The 18,739-nt window shown below is 43.3% G+C and overlaps 1 non-coding gene across 1 annotated transcript; it reads left to right on the plus strand.

Moving 5' to 3' along the window:
* Nucleotides 1-9,052: 9,052 nt before the first annotated feature.
* Nucleotides 9,053-9,159, plus strand: LOC118483028. The gene has a single exon (XR_004869482.1). It is a non-coding gene; the product is annotated as a small nucleolar RNA R71 (small nucleolar RNA).
* The last annotated feature ends 9,580 nt before the right edge of the window (nt 9,160-18,739 follow it).

The following is an 18,739-nucleotide window of genomic DNA, read 5'->3' on the forward strand; positions in this document are numbered from 1 at the left end:
CATGGCATTCATCCTCCACGTCGTCTCGTGGCTCGAATCATTGTGATGGTCGAGTCCCTGGTGAGAGCTTTTTGAAAATATTTTAGGGAGTGGAACGGTTCATTAAGGTACGGGTTTCACCCCTGACTTAACAGTTTCGTTCCCAATTGTGGTTGTGCTCATCGAATGAATCCGAGAGCTCCACTAGAAATTCGAAATGGAGGCTTTCGTCGAGGTATGGATGTCACTCCTAACTCAACGAAAGATTCTCGTGCCAGAATAATGCGCTGAGTGAGCAATCCTATCGAGAGTTACTGGTTTTCACACCTGGTCTCGACCGGATCACTCGGTTGTGAGATGCGAGTATTTTCGAAAACATGTGTATTGTGTCAGCCTTAGGAAAGGCTAAGTAGTATTTCAGCCTTAGGAAAGGCTTCTTCGTGCGAAGCTGTAGTATGCGGGGTTCACACAAAGTTGTAGACTTAGCAATTTCGATCGAAAGCATCAGGTAGGCGCAATACAAACCCTACCGGGTTCGTACGAGTCAGCCTGTGGGTGCTTAGACTATAGACTTGGTCAATTTCTAAGACATCGACCCGGACTAGGTCGAGTCTTGCCTAATTCCCTATAGTTATGGCTCTGATACCAATCTGTCACACCCCAACCGATGGCGGAATCATCGGGGCGCGGCACTGGGCGAATCAGATTGCTCAAGAGAATCCATAACAACTATATTGCGATAATATTTATTACATTCGTTATCCCATACTAACAAATAATACAATCACATAAGTCATCACAGATTGCTTGCCCTCTCGAACAATTCAAATCCGACAACCTAGATTTTAGGTGAGTTTCTAGACTTCCTAGCTTGATTTGATGTAGGCTTCAACTAGTCCTGCAACATACGTTAAAATAATGTCAATACAAAAGTATTGGCGAGTATACAGGTTTGATATGAAATAGAATAATAGATTAAAAAGTGCTGCGAATTTCCATATGCATAAACGTAAGACACGACATATATACTCACAAAACTGATACTACCAGCTAAGTCCTCGATGCTCGACTCTTCGATGGCATAACTAGACCTCGTCGGGCGCAATAGTACTATACTAGTCGTGGTGGGACGTCACGAGTATAAGTCCTAGCATACGTGCAACTAGCATCACGTATATCTATGCAAACAGTTATTCGCAAGTGATAAATTGACAATTTGAATCATTCGTCTGATAAGTTCGATTTATAAGGAATGTATGTTACACCCAAAATTCGATAAAAGGGGTCAAGTATACTCACAGTGCGTATTTGATTGGATTGACGGGATGATGCCTGAGAATGCCCTGATTTCAGACTGATTACGTGAGTATTGGATTACACGTTAAATGGTATCGGAATACACGAAATTGGGCGAAGTTAGGTCGGAAGTTGGCCCATTCGGATGGGCCGTTCGATCGGATAGGCCGTTCGATCGGATGGTCAGCTCGATCGAGTGGGCGGCTCGATCGGCCAGCCCGTCCGATCGGCTAGCCCGGCCGATCGGCTGGACCGCTCGGTCGGCTGGGCCGCTCGATCGACTGGGCCGTTCGATCGGCCAGCCTATCCAGCTGTTTTTCGACGATCTTCGCGTGTTTTCGATGGTTTGGTCGGGACGTTGTTGTGACGTGTTGAACAACTGAAATCCCATCAGTTTCCGACCTGTTCTAACGGCCGGGAATCACCCCGTTCCATCAGGACTTGCCGTTCTTGACGGTTTTCCTTTGTTTAACCCGTACTTGGTGGTAACATTGCTAGAAATCAGATCTTTGACCAACACATCACTAGGAATGAGTAGAAGGTCGGTCTAAGCTCTGGTTCTACCGTTTTTTATGTATAGATCTGATGTGAAAACCTTGATTATCCTCATGGAGTTTCTTAGATCTGAGTTGTTCTTGGTGGAATGAGGCCAATACTTGAAGTTCATAGGAACTTCATGATGACATCACTCTAGAACATCTCAAATCCGTAACTCCTTGGTTAGAAAACATGGATTTAGACGAGATTTATGTAGAATCGTATGGAAACCATTCGGATCTGAGTTGTTCTTCATGGGATGACATCACTCTTGAAGAACTCCATGGTGACATCACCCTAGAACACTCCAAATCCGTTGATTTCATGGTTAAAAGTCAGAAATCGGAAGGTAGAAAGATGAAGAAATGCATAAAGATCAAGGAAGTACAAGATTTGAGTTGAAAACTTACAAGAATCGTGAGAAATCGAGAGATTAAGGGGCTGGAACGTCTTGGTCGAGTAGCAGCAGCAACAACAAGTGTTTGGGGGTGAAGAGGGGTATTTATAGGCAAGGAAGGAGGGAAAAGGAGGAAAGGTGGGTTGGATCGGTTGGCCCGCTCAATCGGTCGGCCCAGCCGATCGGCTGGCCTATCCGATCGGGCGGCCCAGCCGATCGGCTGGTCCGTTCGATTGGGTGGCCCAGCCGGTTGGCTGTCCTGTCCGATCGGCCGACCCAGCCGATCGGCTGGCCGGTTTGATCGGGCGGCCCAGCCGGTTGGCTGTCCTGTCCGATCGGCCGGCCCAGCCGATCGGCTGGCCGGTTTGATCGGGCAGCCCAGCCGTTCGGCTGGTCCGTTCGATCGACTGGCCCAGCCGTTTGGCTGGCCCGTCCGTACGGAAGCATTTCGATCCTTGTTTTTGGTGCGTTTACGACTGTTTGGGCCATATTTTCATATATTTATATTATTTATTTATTTATTATAATTAATCACGAAAGGGTCGCATATACGCATCTATATATCCAATATTCGGTGTGATGATCGAGTTACGCGTGCCTTCGAGTGCGTTCTTCGATGTGATGTGCCACAATGATTATCGGGGTACTACTTTGCCCGTATTGCCATCGTCGTCACGATGGCTGGAGACATGGTACTCTCCCGATAGTCTTTGTTAGCGTTGCTTGTTTACGTTTTGACACCTCACGGTTATTGAGGAGGGTAGAATAGGTCCTCACTCAACATCATCGTGAGTGTTATAATTTATGAAAATAGGTTTGTAATAGAGATAGAATATGCGTAATCGTTCGATTATACTTCGATTTAGTGATATATCTGATATAGTTACATTATGATCCGAATCTCTAGTGCAAGGCGTAACGAGTGTGTCGAGTAGTAACAACGCACGAAAGTGCGGGTTGTTACAAAATACATTTGCCAGAACTCATAAAAATCATATAACTTATAGTCAAATAAATTCAGGTATTTGTTTTTCAATCATACATTACTGTTTGATTTATATTTTATATAGAAGTTTGATTAAAGTCAAGTATTTATAGTATATACTATATTATAATATACGAGTGAAATAGCATTTTAAGATATCCAAAAGTTAAAAAACCTTTTTTTAGTTTAATGCATAAGGTTATAGGGTGTGGAGGGGTTTGGGTTGGGGGCATTGCTTAACACGTAGCGAGGGTGAGATCCACAAGCTAATACTCAAAAACTGGGGGTGTGGTGGGGCGTCGCTTAGCTGGGCGTGGCCAGCCATGTGTGAAACTACCCATTTTGGTAAATAAATTTTCAAAATACACCATTTTGGAAAAAAACTCCACTTTTAACCAAATTACGAATAATTAATTAGTAGTTATATTTTATCCCCATACAAAAACTAACTACCCTCAAGTTTTTTAAATGACCATAACTTTTACGCACGCTAATATTTTTTTAAATACACAATAAATGCGAGCATTTTGTTCTTATTAATGTAAGTATGTAACTATAGTATTGCTATAATTGTTTCAATTAAAAAATTGATATATTATGTGATTAAGGGGACTAGGGGTGGTTCACTAGTGATGGATTTCATCACTCCCACCCTCCAATCAAATCATGACATGTCATCAACCAAATTTCTATCACTAGTGATAGAAATGTAGGAGGGGTGGAATCACTAGTGATGGAATTCTATCACTCCCAATTTTTTTAATTTTCATTTTAAAATTAGAAATTAAAAATAAAACACTAAATTATAAATTTCATTAAACTTTAAAAATAAATTACATAACCAAATAAAAAAAACAACTAAACCGGTGGCATCTCCCAACCCCACTTTGCGCAAATCGCGCGCTTTTGTTCAATGACAACTGACTTGAACGGTTCGTCGAGATGGGCGTGGTTTTCACACAAGATTTTTAAATCATTTTGTCTTTCAATCGTTTTCAAGTGTTCCTTGTACGCCTGCTCCCGTTCAACTTTTAGGGACATCATTGTTTCTTTTCTTTGTTCGGCCTTCTTGAATTGGGTCATTTTCTCCTCTTCGATTCTAAAGATCGACTCCGCCACCGCCTCCTTCCCTTTGCTTGACGATTTAAAACATTTTTTTTTGGGTGAAGGCTTGGGTTTAAAGGTGGGTGGTTGGTTAGTGGTTAGTAAAAAGGGCGAAAATCGTAACAAGCGTCGGTTTTCGTGAAGTACCTTGTTTTTAGTGACTTTTTATTTTGAAGTATTTCTCCAAACAAGCTTTTATAGCCTTTGTTTGTTTTTGACTTCATCATATTTTTTTTTCAATCGTCACATAAAAAGGTGAGTTTACGAAAAAGCGAACTTGTTACTAAAAAAAACAAATAAATAAAAAGGTTTTTGGTGGGTAAAAAGGGTTTTTAGGGTAATGAAATGAAAGGTTTAGGCTCAAAGGGGCTATCTAGGGGGATTTTGGGTAGGTAAAAAAAAATGAAAAATAATGGTTTTGAAAGAAAAATGGTTAGTCCTAATGCCTCCATCATTTACTTACTTGGGTTTAAGTTGGTAAGGACCGGGAATGTATCGTCGTGGCAAGTTCTAGATTTGTAAGGACCGAGCGGCTATTCACACAAGAAACGAAAAATGAGCATTTAATCTAAATATGTGTATTTTTATGCTCAATAAAGGCTCAAAACTCACTTTTGTGGGAATGGGGTTTTAATGTGACCAAGCATATATAATCGAATTTTAAACTAGACTTGTTATGCCGTTTCATAATTTTCTTATGTTGGTTCCTTTTTTATCACGACGCTATCGGTTGTAAACTTGTAAAAATATAACCTTTTTAGAACTTGTTATTCCCAACTTAAACTAAGACAAGTAAATAAAAAAAATGAAAAAGTTTTTGAAAAAATTTGGGGTGTTTAGCGGTTCCAATAGAGTTTTGTGTAAGGCTTGTGTTTAGGATTTTGCAAAATTTCAAGGTTTTAGCATCCCCCCCACACTTAAATTACACATTGTCCTCAATGTGTCCAAAAATAATGTTTTTGGTTGATTAGAATGTATAAAAGTGGGTTAAAAAGCAAAGATTTATGTTACTGGCATCCTGGACACGGCCCCGTGTTCACCGGGCACGGCCCCGTGGTCAAGTGCCAGTAACAAAAATTACAGAATTGAAACAGAAGCCTGGACACGGGGGCGTGTCCGCTGAACACGGCCCGTGTCCAGTTACCTGAACTGGGTGATTTTCTGCAGGGGCTCAGCACGGGGCCGTGTTGGTTGGGCACGGCCCGTGTTGAGCCTTCTGTGATGGAGATTTTTGTCGGGTTGCTCTGTTCTTCGTGCGTGGTTCCATTTCTCTCGTTCCCTTTTTCATCCATTACCACCGTGAGTGTGTTTTATTCTGCAAAAACTAAAAGATTAAACTAAACTAAACTAAACTAAGGATAGATCCGCGGAATGCCTCCGTGGTGCGCCACGTTTATAAGGGTCCTTGGCTAGACCCGATTCCCGGTTATATATCTTCTGAGTGGAGTGCCTTGCTTCCCAAGTTACACCGTCGGAGAGCGGCATCCAAGCTTGAATCAATAACCTTCATGTAATTGACTGGGTCGTCGTCCTCTATTTTCTTCCCAACTCCGAACTTCACCTCATCGTCCCCATACCTCAAAGTTAGTGTCCCTTCATTCATGTCTACCACTGCTTGTGCTGTGGCAAGGAAGGGTCTCCCTAGGATAAGGGGGACCTCGGTGTCTTCCTCCATGTCGAGTATGACAAAGTCAACAGGATAAACGAATTTGCTTACCCTTACCAAGACATTCTCGATGACACCTTGTGGGAACTTGACTGATCGATCAGCGAGTTGTATGCTTATTTTTGTAGGGCTCGTGGTTCCCAAGCTAAGCCTTTTGAACATCGATGAAGGCATGAGGTTAATGCTAGCCCCTAAGTCGGCCAAGGCATTGCGAACGGGTGATTCCCCTATTGAGCATGGAATCGTGAAACTCCCGGGATCGATTTTCTTTTGGGGTAGTGATGTGTGTAAAATGCAACATATAAATCACATCAATTAAGGCATAAAACTAACCTTTTTTAGTACTAATGTTGGAAAAAGAGTGTTTTTGTCTTCCTTTTGTATTTTCAGGATGAAATGAGCTCAAAATCACAAAAGAAGCAAAAAGACAGCTAATTCTACCATAAATACAAGAAAAGGGACAAAAGTAGACTGCCCGGACCCTCAACGGCACCTCCCAAAGCAAAAAGGAAGAAACAGAGTCTGAACACGCCCCTTGTCCAGCGAACACGGGGGCGTGCCCAGGAAGCAGCAGAAAAGACAAACCAGTAGAAGCTTCCATTGCCCACCACGGGGCCGTGTCCAGCGAGCACGGGGGCGTGGTGAAAGTACAGCAGGCGCATTAATTGTAATTCGCAATTACAATTAATGAGGAGAGAGAGTGTCAGGCGGCACGGGGCCGTGTCCAGCGGACACGGGGCCGTGTCCAGCCTTCTGTTCAGCCTATAAATAGAGGAGCTTGGCTTCATTCTCTCTCATCCCTTGGCACACCACCTCTCTCACACTTCATCCACCACCCACCACCACCATAACACCATCATCCACCACCATCATCCATTGTCCATCGTAGAGTGTGTGAGTCGTCTCGGGATCCAAGATTGATCGTAAGAGTTCTTGACAATCAAGGCCATGTTTGCCTAAGTCTCTTACATCACTTGGTGAAGACAAGTGTTTAGTATAATACTTTTTATTTTTAATCTTTTGCACTTTTTATTTGGTTTTGTATTAATGACTTTAATAACTAGTTACTTATGTTGAAGGTGATCTTTCCTTATCGTTTGTCCGTGGTGTCTTGGCGTTATTTTACTGTCTATATAAAATAAAAGATTTTCACCATTCATATCTCCACGGTCTATATGGAGGTATGTTGGCTACCTGGTCGGGGGTTAAGGGAACGGTTTGGTAAGGGTCTTGCCCTTGTTCAGCGTTTAGAGGTCCTGCTTGGGACCTGGGTCAAATTTAGTAGGATCTCCTTCAATGCCCATAGGTATTGGATGGCGGGGATCCAAACTCTTTGACCCCCTCATAAGTTAACTACTATTAATACTATAACCCGGCTATTTAGGACTGTATCCCTGCTGACTCAGACTACTTAGCCGAGGGTAACGTCACTGCCAGAAGCGGGGCCTACCACAATTTGCATTAATAACTTAATTCATTATCTTTCAATAATCCGACCCTTTAGGATTGTATCCTTGCTGACTCAAACTACTGGGTTGAGGGTAACGTCGCCTTCAAAAGAGGGGCCTACTACAATAACTAAGATAATCTCTTAAACAAGTGCAAAAGTGCGAAAATAATCAAAGGTTATACTAATACACGTGTCGGATCCAAGTGATTCATCTTGTCTATCTGTTTTTATTTTATTTTATTTTTCAGCATTTAGTTAGTTTTTATTTTTTTAGTTTAAAACATTTTTCTAACCTTTTTGATTTGATTAGACGTTGAGGATAAACCGGTATTAAAAGCTCTTGTGTCCTTGGACGACCTCGGTATCTTACCAACACTATACTACGTCCACGATGGGTGCACTTGCCCATATGTGTGTTTAGTGTTAGTGAATATCGTGTTTTATAAATTTAAAACTTGGCTAAAAGTGTAAAAAGGGCTTAAATATACATCAAAAATATAACACACTTCACGCACATCAGGTAGTTTATTGAGTACGAGGGCAGAGCATTCTTCGCCTAAATTAACTAATTGCAAATTTTCAATTTTCTTTTTATGTGTAAGGAAGTCCCTCATAAATTTAGAGTATTTGGGCATTTGGGTTAGGACTTCGATAAAAGGAATATTGACATGCAATTGTTTTAACAAGCTTTCGAATTTTGCGAATTGCTCATTGGTCTTTTGACGAATTAACCTACCGGGGTACGGAACTCGAGGAGCCTTGGTAGGCTCGGGTGATGGGGGAGAGTTCTTTTCCTGCAGATGTGTTGGCATTGTTTCTTCCGTTGGTGGAGGTACTTCTGCAGGCCCCACGGTGCGGTTTCGTAGTGTGATGAGGTGAACTTGCGCCTTTGGGTTTGTTTCGGTATTGCTAGGTAATGCGCCTTGCGGTCTCTCGGAAAAATTTTGTGCTAGTTGATTTATTTGTTTTTCTATGTTTTGAATGCTAGCTTGTTGATTCCTAAAATTAGATTCTAATTGTAGAAATCTTTCCGAGTTTTTCTTATCAGTGTCGGAGACGAGGCGAGATATAGTATCTTCGAGCCTTTCTCGTCCACCTTGTTGTTGAGTGAAATTTTGTGACTCATTTCTTGATTGCTGAAAGTTTGTTCGTTGGGTTTGTTGGTTACTACTATTGCCGGTCTCCCTCCAACCAAGGTTTGGGTGGTTTCGCCATCCTTGGTTGTAAGTTCCCGTTGGAGGACCCGACGGCCTAGGTCTATTATCAATGTAGTTTACCATTTCTTGTTGATCGTCCGTTTCTTTCATGCAACTCCAATTTTCATGTGACCCACCACACCCTTCACAAGCCATAACCGAGACTGTTTTTGTCATTTCTAATTTTTTTTATTTTTGAAGAAAGGGCCTCGATTTGGGCTTGTAAAGAGGTGCTTTCGTCGACCTTATGGGCGCCCGGGGCGATAGATTTATTTCTCCGGGGAGTGTGCCATTGAAAATTGGTTTGAGCAATTTCCTCAATCTGATTATATATTTCGTGTGGGCGTCGATTACCTAAAAGTCCCCGGAGTTAGAATCAAGTGTCTGCCTAGTGTGTGGCAACAATCCATTGTAGAAAGTGGATACTTGTTGCCATATTGCGAGGCCGTGATGGGGACACTTGCGTAATAGCTCCTTGAACCTTTCCCATGTTTCATATAAGGATTCCCCGTCCTCTTGCGAGTATGTATTAATTTCAGCCATTAATTTAGCAGTTTTAGAAGGAGGGAAATACTTATATAGAAACTTTTGGGCTAGTTCATCCCAGGTGTTTACCGATCCAGCTGGGAGGGTGTTGAGCCAAGCTTTCGCTCGGTCTTTTAGTGAGAATGGAAACATACGGAGGCGGATGGCGTCGTTTGATGCTCCATTGATCCGAATGGTATCACATATTTCTAAGAAATTAGTTATATGTAGATGAGGATCCTCGTCCGCAAGCCCGTGGAAGGTTGCGGAGTTTTGGAGCATTTGTATCAAATGCGGTCGAAGTTCGAAGTTATTGGCTTCGACATTCGGAGCATTGATAGCGGCGCCTAGATTACCTACGGTGGGCCGTAGATAATCCATAAGGGTACGTTGGTCCGCCATTGGGGGTGGATCACCCGAAACCTTCTCTTGGTTTTTGGCTTTTAACCTTTTTCTGAGAAAGCGTTCGGGTTCTTCTAGCGGTTCCTTTATGTCTTTATTGGAACTGGAGCTCATACACTACGTGAGGACGGCGTCGGGTTCCAAGTCCTGCAATAAAAACAGAAAAGAACGTTGGTCAGAAGGTTCACCACGGCCCCGTGTTGAGCGAACACGGCCCCGTGGTCGGAATTACAGTGATTGTTTTTCAGATCCCAGTTACTGGAAGTTGGACACGGCCCCGTGTTGCACCGGCACGGCCCCGTGGTCAGCCTTCTGTAACTTGAAAAACAAAAAACTGCCAGTAACGTTGCTGAGCACGGCCCGTGTCCGACCAGGCACGGCCCCGTGCTGAGCTCTGCAGAAGCTAAAAATCTAAGAAAATCCTAAAAAAATTAAAAAAAATATGATTAGGCCGTTGATTCCTAACTTTCTTAAAATCCTTGTGTCCCCGGCAGCGGCGCCAAAAATTTGATGTGCGTGAAGTGTGTTATATTTTTGATGAGTATTTAAGCCCTTTTTACACTTTTAGCCAAGTTTTAAATTTATAAAACACGATATTCACTAACACTAAACACACATATGGGCAAGTGCACCCATCGTGGACGTAGTATAGTGTTGGTAAGATACCGAGGTCGTCCAAGGACACAAGAGCTTTTAATACCGGTTTATCCTCAACGTCTAATCAAATCAAAAAGGTTAGAAAAATGTTTTAAACTAAGAAAATAAAAACTAACTAAATGCTGAAAAATAAAAATAAAAATAAAATAAAAACAGATAGACAAGATGAATCACTTGGATCCGACACGTGTATTAGTATAACCTTTGATTATTTTCGCACTTTTGCACTTGTTTAAGAGATTATCTTAGTTATTGTAGTAGGCCCCTCTTTTGAAGGCGACGTTACCCTCAACCCAGTAGTTTGAGTCAGCAAGGATACAATCCTAAAGGGTCGGATTATTGAAAGATAATGAATTAAGTTATTAATGCAAATTGTGGTAGGCCCCGCTTCTGGCGGTGACGTTACCCTCGGCTAAGTAGTCTGAGTCAGCAGGGATACAGTCCTAAATAGCCGGGTTATAGTATTAATAGTAGTTAACTTATGAGGGGGTCAAAGAGTTTGGATCCCCACCATCCAATACCTATGGGCATTGAAGGAGATCCTACTAAATTTGACCCAGGTCCCAAGCAGGACCTCTAAACGCTGAACAAGGGCAAGACCCTTACCAAAACGTTCCCTTAACCCCCGACCAGGTAGCCAACATACCTCCATATAGACCGTGGAGATATGAATGGTGAAAATCTTTTATTTTATATAGACAGTAAAATAATGCCAAGACACCACGGACAAACGATAAGGAAAGATCACCTTCAACATAAGTAACTAGTTATTAAAGTCATTAATACAAAACCAAATAAAAAGTGCAAAAGATTAAAAATAAAAAGTATTATACTAAACACTTGTCTTCACCAAGTGATCTAAGAGACTTAGGCAAACATGGCCTTGATTGTCAAGAACTCTTACGATCAATCTTGGATCCCGAGACGACTCACACACTCTACGATGGACAATGGATGATGGTGGTGGATGATGGTGTTATGGTGGTGGTGGGTGGTGGATGAGGTGTGAGAGAGGTGGTGTGCCAAGGGATGAGAGAGAATGAAGCCAAGCTCCTCTATTTATAGGCTGAACAGAAGGCTGGACACGGCCCCGTGTCCGCTGGACACGGCCCCGTGCCCGCCTGACACTCTCTCTCCTCATTAATTGTAATTGCGAATTACAATTAATGCGCCTGCTGTACTTTCACCACGCCCCCGTGCTCGCTGGACACGGCCCCGTGGTGGGCAATGGAAGCTTCTACTGGTTTGTCTTTTCTGCTGCTTCCTGGGCACGCCCCCGTGTTCGCTGGACACGGGGCGTGTTCAGACTCTGTTTCTTCTCTTTTGCCTTGGGAGATGCCGTTGAGGGTCCGGGAAATCCACTTTTGTTCCTTTTCTTGTATTTATGGTAGAATTAGTAGTCTTTTTGCTTCTTTTGTGATTTTGAGCTCATTTCATCCTGAAAATACAAAAGGAAGACAAAAACACTATTTTTCCAACATTAGTACTTAAAAAGGGTTAGTTTTATGCCTTAATTGATGTGTTTTATATGTTGCATTTTACACACATCAATAAGACACAGATAGAGTTTCGTTCCGTCGGTTCGAGCGATAGGATGCTAGACCCAGTCTTGAATTGAAGTGATTCGGGTGTAGACAAATCGTTGATAGCGAGTGCGAGTAGTTCGATCATACGAAACATGGATATGGCACACAGGGTTAGATGACGATGGATAAGCGATAGCGAATGACTCGATTTTCGATTCGACTAGATGCGATTTCGATTTGTTCCCACGCAAAACCCACATGGCATCTTTCCACGAGAATTGCTAACATGGAAAACACCACTTTTCCCGTATTAGTTTTGTCCCGTGAAGCGATGTCATGTACCCTAATTCTACACAACTACGATGACTTCCAAGCGATAACCGGATATCGGTAGGCAATAGACCTTGATAGTTGATAAGTGACGATTGTTGCGTTGCGAACGATATGAGATTCGATTGAGTTGATTATACCACAAACAGTAACTAATGCTAGCCCACACTGCCTTTTTCCACGAAAGTCTGCTAATATGGTCAAAACACTACCATGTTTCGACCCTATTAGTTTTGCCTCGTGAAGCGAGGTCGTGCGTGCTAACATAACACAGATAACACGAGTATGGATGAGTGATAGCGACACGCGATGAGAGTATCGAGTTGATGAAATAGGCGCGAAATGCGTTAAAGCGAAAAGCGGCGAGTGATTTTCCATTCTCGTCTAGCGATCCACAATAAGCGATCCACACCAGGCGGTAGAAGTTCACACAATAGTTCAATAGCCAGCGTTAGAGACTGCGAGATAAACACATGATGCGATTGCGATTTCGAGCCACATATCGAGTGATTTGGATTGCGAGGTAGATCTAGCAAAACTGCGATTGAGTTGCGTTCTAGACTTACGACCAGTCTTGCGTTGCTCCAATTGCTCTTCGGGGTGAACTTACCTAAGTCCATCGATGTGGCAATTGTGTTGCGTACGCAGACTTACGAGAAGTCTCGCAGTGATGCGATTTAGTTTTGTTACGCCATGCGATCGATTTGTATTGTGTCGAAAATAACCATTATAATATAATAGGTCTAATAACGTTCAACTCCACATGGCACTTTCTTCACGAAGCTTCGGTAGTATGGTAAAGCACACCTTGCGTTACCCCTACTACTTATGCCCCGTGCTTTGGTGTCACACTTTGTTGACATGGCCAAGACCCTTGACCATGCTTTTTAAACGTTATGGCACCGTTAGAACTTCACTACGATCTCCGTGCACTGACCAAAATAATCCTGTGTGCACCCGCGATTAGTTGTTCCTTGCACGTATATCGTACCTCATTCTAAGAGTGTTGTAAAGGTAAAATACGTTATATAGTACATAGTGCTAGCGTTTAGATGGTGCGCGAGTATAAGAGAAATAGATTCCACATGCGACGATAGATGAAATAAGTTCCACACATAAAAGAAAACAACGGCGATAAGTCGTATTATTACAACAACATTAGAAGCAAAATAACGTTGTTGTGGAGGCCTTCTGGGGGGACTGCGGTCGTTGCTGAAATTCCTCAAGGCTGCGGTCCTGTGCGGCAATGCTGTGTTTGATGACCATACCAGTTGCAATTTGTGCAATAGCGACAATTTGCTTCTGGCGGGTGATGATACGTGCACGTGAAACACAGGGGATGAGGCCCATTGTAAGCACGTTTCGGTTGAACTGGGACTGATCGGAGAGGTTCGGGTTGCAGCAGTCCAGTTGTTGAAGAGTCTGGGCTCACGGTCTTTCGTTTGCGGCTAGGTTGAGCTTCCTGAGATGATGCAGTGTCGTTATCGAATTCGCCTGGTGATTTGACGGAGACGTCGTCGGAGCAATCCTTAGAAGAACTTTCAGAGGAGTGGTCGGATGATCCCTCGACCGATTCGCCAGAGGAATCGTCAGATGAGTTAATGATGATTGCTTGATGAGCTTGTTTGACAGGTTTCTTGGTGAAGAACCTGTCCAAGACTCGTTTACTGTTGATCTCTGCGGCTAAATGGTAGGCTTCTTCGATGGTAGCAGGTCTTGCAGCTTCGACAAAATCACCCACACTCTCAGGTAAGCCGCGGAGGTACTTCGCGATGGCTTTCCTTGGAGTGTCAACTTGACTTGGGCAGATTGCACTAAGCTGCTTGAACCTTGCTGTATAGCCAGCATTGTCACCTTCGGTTTGCTTGATTTCCCAAAATTCGTTTTCTAGCTTCTGGACTTCGTGAGGAGGACAATATTCTTCCTTCATGAGTTCCTTCAGCTCGTCCCAAGAGAGGGCGTAAGCTGTGGAGATCCCACGTTTGTTGCGTTCGGTGGTCCACCAGTCGAGTGCTCGTGATTGAAATACTCCGGTAGCACAAGTAGTACGGAAACTATCGGGACACCCACTTTGTCGAAGGGTGACTTCGATAGAATCGAACCACTGGAGCAATTGGGTCACACCTCCTTCACCTGTGAATTCCATCGGGTCACAGGCTTTGAAGTGTTTGTAGAGGAAAGTAGATTGCGGCGATTCCGTCTTAGAGTCCTTCGTGGCTCGAGAGTTACTGAGAGAGTGCACTTGAGCGACAATTTGAGGAATGAGCTTCACCACTTCCTTGGTCACAAGCGAGGCAATCCTCTTATTGGCGCTTCGTTTAGCTCTTCTCCTAGCTATTCGTCTCGAGATAGAGTTGTCGGAAGCCATCTAGACAGAGAGAGAGAGATTTGGAATGAGATTCGATCATAATGATTTTGAGTTTATGACGCGATTGAGCGCGATCGAGACTTGTCACGTGCAATATAAATAGACTTCACATAGGAGCCACATAGGAGACACGAAACTTCCTAGATTTTCACACAATGTCTTGATTGTACTTAGGTATAGATAGTTGTAGTTCATACTTACACACATATATTATGGTTCAGATTGCGCGAGGACGCGTTGAGAAGGGATTGTGAGAGAAATCGGACAATTCGGACATTAGTTTTGTTGCGATCATTCGGTCTTTGTTTTGGATTGCGAGGGCGGTGCGATTTGTGCGCTTGGTAAAACAGGGAGCGAAATTGATAATCGTAATTAAACACATAAAACGTAACTGAGTTCATCAAATCGTAAAATCCGGCGAGTTGTAGGCTTAGTAAGATACTCGGAGTGCCTCGGGTGTTTAGGCGTCGACTACCCAAGGTAACTCAATCACACCCAACAAGTTCGTGCACACGCGTTGACTCTGGAGGTTTATGCTTCCACTGGGATGCAGCTCATGGCATTCATCCTCCACGTCGTCTCGTGGCTCGAATCATTGTGATGGTCGAGTCCCTGGTGAGAGCTTTTTGAAAATATTTTAGGGAGTGGAACGGTTCATTAAGGTACGGGTTTCACCCCTGACTTAACAGTTTCGTTCCTAATTGTGGTTGTGCTCATCGAATGAATCCGAGAGCTCCACTAGAAATTCGAAATGGAGGCTTTCGTCGAGGTATGGATGTCACTCCTAACTCAACGAAAGATTCTCGTGCCAGAATAATGCGCTGAGTGAGCAATCCTATCGAGAGTTACTGGTTTTCACACCTGGTCTCGACCGGATCACTCGGTTGTGAGATGCGAGTATTTTCGAAAACATGTGTATTGTGTCAGCCTTAGGAAAGGCTAAGTAGTATTTCAGCCTTAGGAAAGGCTTCTTCGTGCGAAGCTGTAGTATGCGGGGTTCACACAAAGTTGTAGACTTAGCAATTTTGATCGAAAGCATCAGGTAGGCGCAATACAAACCCTACCGGGTTCGTACGAGTCAGCCTGTGGGTGCTTAGACTATAGACTTGGTCAATTTCTAAGACATCGACCCGGACTAGGTCGAGTCTTGCCTAATTCCCTATAGTTATGGCTCTGATACCAATCTGTCACACCCCAACCGATGGCGGAATCATCGGGGCGCGGCACTGGGCGAATCAGATTGCTCAAGAGAATCCATAACAACTATATTGCGATAATATTTATTACATTCGTTATCCCATACTAACAAATAATACAATCACATAAGTCATCACAGATTGCTTGCCCTCTCGAACAATTCAAATCCGACAACCTAGATTTTAGGTGAGTTTCTAGACTTCCTAGCTTGATTTGATGTAGGCTTCAACTAGTCCTGCAACATACGTTAAAATAATGTCAATACAAAAGTATTGGCGAGTATACAGGTTTGATATGAAATAGAATAATAGATTAAAAAGTGCTGCGAATTTCCATATGCATAAACGTAATACACGACATATATACTCACAAAACTGATACTACCAGCTAAGTCCTCGATGCTCGACTCTTCGATGGCATAACTAGACCTCGTCGGGCGCAATAGTACTATACTAGTCGTGGTGGGACGTCACGAGTATAAGTCCTAGCATACGTGCAACTAGCATCACGTATATCTATGCAAACAGTTATTCGCAAGTGATAAATTGACAATTTGAATCATTCGTTTGATAAGTTCGATTTATAAGGAACGTATGTTACACCCAAAATTCGATAAAAGGGGTCAAGTATACTCACAGTGCGTATTTGATTGGATTGACGGGATGATGCCTGAGAATGCCCTGATTTCAGACTGATTACGTGAGTATTGGATTACACGTTAAATGGTATCGGAATACACGAAATTGGGCGAAGTTAGGTCGGAAGTTGGCCCATTCGGATGGGCCGTTCGATCGGATAGGCCGTTCGATCGGATGGTCAGCTCGATCGAGTGGGCGGCTCGATCGGCCAGCCCGTCCGATCGGCTAGCCCGGCCGATCGGCCAGCCTATCCAGCTGTTTTTCGACGATCTTCGCGTGTTTTCGATGGTTTGGTCGGGACGTTGTTGTGACGTGTTGAACAACTGAAATCCCATCAGTTTCCGACCTGTTCTAACGGCCGGGAATCACCCCGTTCCATCAGGACTTGCCGTTCTTGATGGTTTTCCTTTGTTTAACCCGTACTTGGTGGTAACATTGCTAGAAATCAGATCTTTGACCAACACATCACTAGGAATGAGTAGAAGGTCGGTCTAAGCTCTGGTTCTACCATTTTTTATGTATAGATCTGATGTGAAAACCTTGATTATCCTCATGGAGTTTCTTAGATCTGAGTTGTTCTTGGTGGAATGAGGCCAATACTTGAAGTTCATAGGAACTTCATGATGACATCACTCTAGAACATCTCAAATCCGTAACTCCTTGGTTAGAAAACATGGATTTAGACGAGATTTATGTAGAATCGTATGGAAACCATTCGGATCTGAGTTGTTCTTCATGGGATGACATCACTCTTGAAGAACTCCATGGTGACATCACCCTAGAACACTCCAAATCCGTTGATTTCATGGTTAAAAGTCAGAAATCGGAAGGTAGAAAGATGAAGAAATGTATAAAGATCAAGGAAGTACAAGATTTGAGTTGAAAACTTACAAGAATCGTGAGAAATCGAGAGATTAAGGGGCTGGAACGTCTTGGTCGAGTAGCAGCAGCAACAACAAGTGTTTGGGGGTGAAGAGGGGTATTTATAGGCAAGGAAGGAGGGAAAAGGAGGAAAGGTGGGTTGGATCGGTTGGCCCGCTCAATCGGTCGGCCCAGCCGATCGGCTGGCCTATCCGATCGGGCGGCCCAGCCGATCGGCTGGTCCGTTCGATTGGGTGGCCCAGCCGGTTGGCTGTCCTGTCCGATCGGCCGGCCCAGCCGATCGGCTGGCCGGTTTGATCGGGCGGCCCAGCCGGTTGGCTGTCCTGTCCGATCGGCCGGCCCAGCCGATCGGCTGGCCGGTTTGATCGGGCAGCCCAGCCGTTCGGCTGGTCCGTTCGATCGACTGGCCCAGCCGTTTGGCTGGCCCGTTCGTACGGAAGCATTTCGATCCTTGTTTTTGGTGCGTTTACGACTGTTTGGGCCATATTTTCATATATTTATATTATTTATTTATTTATTATAATTAATCACGAAAGGGTCGCATATACGCATCTATATATCCAATATTCGGTGTGATGATCGAGTTACGCGTGCCTTCGAGTGCGTTCTTCGATGTGATGTGCCACAATGATTATCGGGGTACTACTTTGCCCGTATTGCCATCGTCGTCACGATGGCTGGAGACATGGTACTCTCCCGATAGTCTTTGTTAGCGTTGCTTGTTTACGTTTTGACACCTCACGGTTATTGAGGAGGGTAGAATAGGTTCTCACTCAACATCATCGTGAGTGTTATAATTTATGAAAATAGGTTTGTAATAGAGATAGAATATGCGTAATCATTCGATTATACTTCGATTTAGTGATATATCTGATATAGTTACATTATGATCCGAATCTCTAGTGCAAGGCGTAACGAGTGTGTCGAGTAGTAACAACGCACGAAAGTGCGGGTTGTTACAAAATACATTTGCCAGAACTCATAAAAATCATATAACTTATAGTCAAATAAATTCAGGTATTTGTTTTTCAATCATACATTACTGTTTGATTTATATTTTATATAGAAGTTTGATTAAAGTCAAGTATTTATAGTATATACTATATTATAATATACGAGTGAAATAGCATTTTAAGATATCCAAAAGTTAAAAACCTTTTTTTAGTTTAATGCATAAGGTTATAGGGTGTGGAGGGGTTTGGGTTGGGGGCATTGCTTAACACGTAGCGAGGGTGAGATCCACAAGCTAATACTAAAAAACTGGGGGTGTGGTGGGGCGTCGCTTAGCTGGGCGTGGCCAGCCATGTGGAAATTTTTAAAAAACTACAAAGAAAATTAAAAAACCCTACATTGAACCAGCCAACCACAGCCCGCCATGTCACTCCCTCCCACGCCAGGTAGAATCTCTACGCCAAGCGGGCAATGCTGACAAAAACGCCGACCCGGAGGTGGAGCACCCGACGTTAAAGGGCCAAAACGCCCAAAACCCACGCCCACACCCATTAGTCTAAGGTAAAAAAAAATAATATTTCAAACATTAATTACACTTTAATTCCTTGATCTTAATTACACTTTAGTCCCCCATTTTTAACGAGTTTTTTTTT

Source organism: Helianthus annuus, chromosome 1 (genome assembly GCF_002127325.2).
Source record: "Helianthus annuus cultivar XRQ/B chromosome 1, HanXRQr2.0-SUNRISE, whole genome shotgun sequence".
NCBI lineage: Eukaryota > Viridiplantae > Streptophyta > Magnoliopsida > Asterales > Asteraceae > Helianthus > Helianthus annuus.